This window comes from Marmota marmota, unplaced genomic scaffold (genome assembly GCF_001458135.2).
Source record: "Marmota marmota marmota unplaced genomic scaffold, marMar, whole genome shotgun sequence".
NCBI lineage: Eukaryota > Metazoa > Chordata > Mammalia > Rodentia > Sciuridae > Marmota > Marmota marmota.
In genome coordinates this window covers 17,445,173-17,451,252 of record NW_026000005.1, presented here as the reverse complement: position 1 = coordinate 17,451,252, position 6,080 = coordinate 17,445,173, and positions in this window count along the sequence as shown.

Genomic DNA, 6,080 nt, shown 5'->3' with positions numbered 1-6,080 from the left:
ACCCTCTGTAGTTTGGAATCAAAGCAGTGAGAACAGCTGATGGAAGAGATAGCCTACAGAGGAAGTGCACAGATTCACAATATTGGAAGGTCAGAGACTTGGAGGGACTCAGAAATTCTGATTACTGGAAGATAAAACAGGAAAGAATTTGTTACCTTAGAACTAGCACCATCAGGGCAGGTCTGGGGAGATGAGTAACAGAGAAAGAGGAAGGGCAAAGCTGACAAGCTTGTTCAGAAATAGTGATAGAAGAGAAAATCAGACTGAGTTAACCTGAGAAAAGAGCTGCAAAGCCACCTTGTGTTGGTGCAGTGCTCCACTTTTCTCAGTTTGTTGGTGGAGAACTGTAGTGGGCAACCATTTTGCAGAGACCAATTAAATCTCTACAATTTTATCCCATTTAGAGATGCCAATACTATCATAGGGAATAACTTTGAAGTGGGCCAGCCAAATAGCCTGACATAAAATTGCTGCAAGCTGAAGGCTGCAGGAGGTGGCCTAATGTATGGCCTAATACCATACATTCAGGGGAGTACAGGGTCTAGGGTGATACATGTGCCTTTGCAGATCAGGGGTTCACCAAGCACTTCTGCCAGGGAGTGTGGTACCTACAGAGTAGTGCAGACTTCTATAACTGGCCACAGCCATGCCACTGGAAGCCACTCCACACCTGGCCACATTCCCACTCTACTATCCAGTGCCCTGCCACCCCAGCTGCTGCCCTACATCTGAGCTCCCAGTCTGCCCCATTATTCTCTGCCATGTGCTCCCTCACCCAAAGGATTGACACCTATAATAATAAGAGGTGAACCCACCTCTGATTAAAATGTTTTCTTGAGTCTTCCCTCATTGGTTTTTTTAAGGTTCCAACTAAATTTATATATTCTTTCAATTAAATTTTTTTCTCAATATCACTTTTCTTCTTTCTCATCTCCATCACCGTCCCTTCTCATCCTTCTTTCTTTCCTCATTTTTTCTTTTTTCCCTCTTAATGATATAATTTACTATTAAGTATATTGTCATTAATCCTTAATGTTTCAGCCTTTCTGTATTATTTTTTCACCCAGTTTTCTCATTGATTAGTAAAGTTGTGGAGATCATTAGCACTAAGTTTGGCTTGCTGTTAAATTACCCACTCTTACTGGTAGGTGGTTACTCTCTCCTCTCAAAGCAGTTCTGGTGGTTGAACTTAGCACTGGTTAAAATGTTGACAGTAAGAAAGACTCTGAGCCAGGGCTTACTTTAAAGAGATAGGTGCTCATTAAAATGCCCTTACTTAAAAGAGGAAGAAGACTCCATCACAATGATAACACAAATATAGGATCTCAGAAAACATGAGATAAGCCAATGAGATACCTCCAAAAGTTTATAAGCCCCCAACAACTGAATTCACAGACATCAAAGTGAATGAAATTAATTTCAAGACTACTTTTTCTATTTCTATGAAGAATGTCATTGGAATTTTAATAGGAATTGCATTAAATCTGTATTTGGGTAGTATGGCCATTAGGTAGTATTAATTCTGCCTATCCTAATACATCTTCTAAGGTTATCTTCAATTTCTTTCTTTAGTGTTCTGTAGTTTTCATTGTAGAGGTCTTTTACCTCTTTTGTTAGACTGATTTCCAAGTATTATTTTTGGGCTATTCAATTGATTCATCATTGGTGTATAGGAGCATAATTGATTTATGGGGGTTAATTTTATATCCTGCTACTTTACTGAATTCATTTATGAGTTTTAGAAGTTTTCTGGTGGAGTTTTTTGGGTTTTCTAAATATAGAATCATATCATCAGCAAATAGGAATAGTTTGAGCTCTTCTTTTCCTATTTTGATCCCTTTAATTTTTTTCTTTTGTCTAATTGCTCTGACTGGAGTTTCAAGGACTATGTTGAGTAGAAGTGGTGAAATAGGGCATCTTTATCTTGTTCCAGTTTTTATAGGGGATGCTTTCAATTTTTCTCCATTTAGAATGATGTTAGCCTTGAGTTTAACATATATAGCTTTTACAACATTGAGATTTGTTTCTAATATCCCTAGTTTCTCTAATGTTTTGAATATGAATTTTGAGAAATCATATGATTCTTGTCTTAAGCCTGTTGATGTGATGAATTATATTTATTGATTTCTGTTTGTTGAACCAACCTTGCATCCCAGGGATGAACCCCACTTAATCATGGTGCACTATCTTTTTAATATGTTTTGTATGCAATTTTCTAGTATTTTATTAATAATTTTTGCATCTATGTTCATCAGAAATGTTGGTCTGAAATTTTGTTTCCTTAATGTGCCTTTGGTTTTGGTATTGGAGTGAAACTAGGTTCACAGAATGAGTTTGGAAGGGTTACCTCTTTTCTATTTCATGGAATAATTTGAGGAGGACTTGTGTTAGTTCTTCTTTGAAGATATGGTAAAATTCCACTGAGAATCCATCTGGTCCTGGGCTTTTCTTTGTTGGTAGGCTTTTGATGGCATCTTCAATTTCATTGTTTGATGTGTTTAAATTTTCTGTGTCCTCCTGATTCAATTTGGGTAGATTATATGTCTCTAGAAATTTGTCAGTGTCTTCAAGATTTTTTATTTTATTGGAGTATAAATTTTTAAAATATGCTGGGAAACAAATATAAAATGTTTGTTAAAATTATCAGTGAGTTAAAAGAAGATCTAAGTGTGAATTAAGGGAGAAGATACAGGATATGAATGACCATTTTAATATTTAATAAAGAAATAGAGATTCTGGAAAAGAACCAATCAGAAATTTTGGAAATGAAAAATATCATAAGTTAAATAAAAATTCAGTTGAAAGTCTCTAGTAGATTAGGTCAAGTAGTAGACAGAATTTCAAACCTTGAAAACAAGGTAGACACTCTGGAACATCTGGACAGTATTAAAGGAAAAAAAAAAGAAGCAATGGTTAGACTCTCCAAGAACTCTTAGACAAAATTAAGAGATCTAATTTAAGACTATAGGCATTGAAGAAGAAACAAACATACAGGCTAATGGTATTAGCAACCTACTCAGTGAAATAATAGCAGAAAATTTTCCAAACTTTTGGAATTATATGGACATTCAAATACTGGTGGTATTCAGAACCCCAAATAGACAAAAAAAGAATGTATTATGACATAATTAAAGTGCAAAAACACCATAACAAGGAAGAATTTTTAAAATAAGAGAGAAATACCAGGTTACCCAAATGAAAATCAATCAGAATAAAACAGTTTTCTCAGTAGAAACCCCAAAGACTAGGAGGGCTTAGAACTGTATATTTCAAGCCCTGAAAGAAAATAACTGGCCTGACACAGTGGCACATGCCTGTAAAAACAGCAACTTGGGAGGCTGAAGCAGGAGGATTGCAAGTTCAAGGCCAGCCTCAACAATTTTGTGAGGCCCTAAGCCACTTATTGAGACTCTGTCTCAAAATAAAAAATAAAAAAGGCTGGGGATAAAAATAAAAAGGGCTTAGTCATAAAGCACCTCTAGGTTCAATCACTAATACCAGTACCAAAAAAAGAACTGCCAGCAAAGCTATTCTTCAAAATTGAAGTAGAAATAAAAACCTTCCAAGATAAGCATATACTGAAATAATTCATGACTACTAAGCCCACCTTTTCAGAAGATAATTAAACCCTACAGACAGAAAATAAAAACAACCAAGGGAGCTTGAGAAAGAATGAATCTCATTAGAAGAGCAGATAAGCAAATGAGAATTCGGGTTGAATCAAGTGTTAGACAAAATCAAAACAGCAGGAAGTAATAAACACTTCCATAATAACACTAAATGTAAATTATCTCAGTTCTCCAATTAAAAGACAGATAGATAGGTACTTTTGATTAGACAAAGGGGAATGAAGGGAAGGAAAGGAGGATGGGAATAGGTAAGACAGTAGAATGAATCAGACATTACTTTCCTATCTTCATATATGAATACACAGCCAGTTTAACTTCACATCATGTGCAACTAAAAGAATGGGAAGGTATAGTCCATGTATGTATAATATGTCAAAATACATTATACTGTCATGTACAACTAAATAGAACAAATAAAAAATAAATTTAAAAGAGCGAAAGGCAGATTGAATTTTTAAAAAACACTTAGCTATATGTTGCCTTCAAGAAACAGACTTCATCGGCACAGACATCCACAGGCTAAAAGTGAACAGATGGAAAATGATATTCTATGCAAATGCAACCTGAAAGCAAGCAGAAATAGCTACCCTCATATCCAATAGAAAAGACTTTAAGCCAAAATTAGAAGAGCCAAAGAAGGCCTCTACATACTGGTAAAGAGAGAAAATCAACAGAATAGTAAATATTTATGCTCCAAATGTTGGTATACCTAATTACATGAAACAAGCACTAGGCATATAGGCTATAATGCAATAATACTGGGTGATTTTAATATACCTCTCTCATCAATAGATAGAGCATCCAGACATAAAATCATCACAGATACGATAGACTGATACTATAGATGGATTTCAAAGACATCTTCAGAATGTTTCATACAACAGCTGAATATACTCTTTTTAGCAGCTCATAAGTCTCCAAAAATTTATTTCTCCAAAATAAATCATATTTTGAGCCATAAAGCAAGTCTTAATAAATACAAAAAAGTCTATATAATACCTTGCATCTTTCAGATCATAATGGAATGAAATTAGAAATCAAAAGCAAGAAAACTATAGAAATTACATAAACATGGAAATTAGAAAATTGATGAATGGGTCATCAAAGAAATGAAGAAATTTTAAATTTCTTCACTAAATGAGAATAGAAATATAGCATATTCAAATCTCTGGGACACAGTGAAGGCAGTTTTAAGAGGAAAATTTTTAAGTCTGAGTGCCTACATAGAAGAATCACAAAGATGCCAAATAAAAAGCCTAGCAGTGCATCTCTAGGTCTTAGAAAACCAAGAATAAACCTTTTCCAAAACTAGTAGAAGGAAAGAAATAATAAAGATGAAAGCTGAAGTTAAATAGAAACTAAAAACTACAAAGAATCAATGAAACAAAGAGTTCTTTGAAAAGATTAACAAAATTGATAAACCATTAGTCAAAAACTAATCAGAAAATAGAGAAGATCCAAATTAATAAAGTTCAAGGGGGAAAATAGGAAATATCACTACAGACATTACAGAAATCCAGAGGATCACTAGAGAATATTTTGAAAATGTATATTCCAATAAATTAGAAAATCCAGAAGAAAAAAATAAATTTATAGACATACATGACTTTCCAAAATTGAACCAAGAAGTTACTGAAAACCTAAATATACCAATAACAAGCAATGAGGTCAAAGCAGTAATAAAAAGCCTTCTAAGAAAGAAAAGCCCAGAACCAGAGGAATTCACAGCTGAATTCCACCATACCTTTAAAGAATAAATAATGCCACTACTTCTAAACTTATTCCATGAAATAGAAAAAGAAAGAACATTCCCAAATTTATTGTACAAATCAGTATCACCCTGATACTAAAACCAAATAAAGACACATGAAGGAAAGTAAGGAACAAATATCCTTGATGAACATAGATGCAAAAATCCTTAATAAAATATTAGCAAATTGTATTCACTAACACATTAAGAAGATTATGCAACATATTAAAGTTGATTTCATTCCATGGATACAAGGATGGTTCCATATGCAAATCAATAAACATAATTCATTACACAAATAGATCGAAGGACAAAAATCACATGATCATTTCAATAAATGCAGAAAAGATCTTCAACAAAAATTCAACACCCATTCATTATAAAAACCCTGAAGAAACTAGGGATGAAAGGAACTTACCTCAACATCATAAAAGCGATATGTGACAAACTCAAAGCCAACATCATACTGGATGTGGAAGAATTGAAAAAATTTTGTCTGTAATAAGAAAAAGAATAATGATGTCCACCCTCACCACTCCTATTAATATAGTACTTGAAATTTTAGCCAGAGCAATTAGACAAGGGAGGGAAAGATGAGATACAAATAGGAAAAGAAGGGCTGGGGATGTGGCTCAAGCGTGCGTGCTCGCCTGGCATGCGTGCTGCCCAGGTTCGATCCTCAGCATCACATACAAACAAAG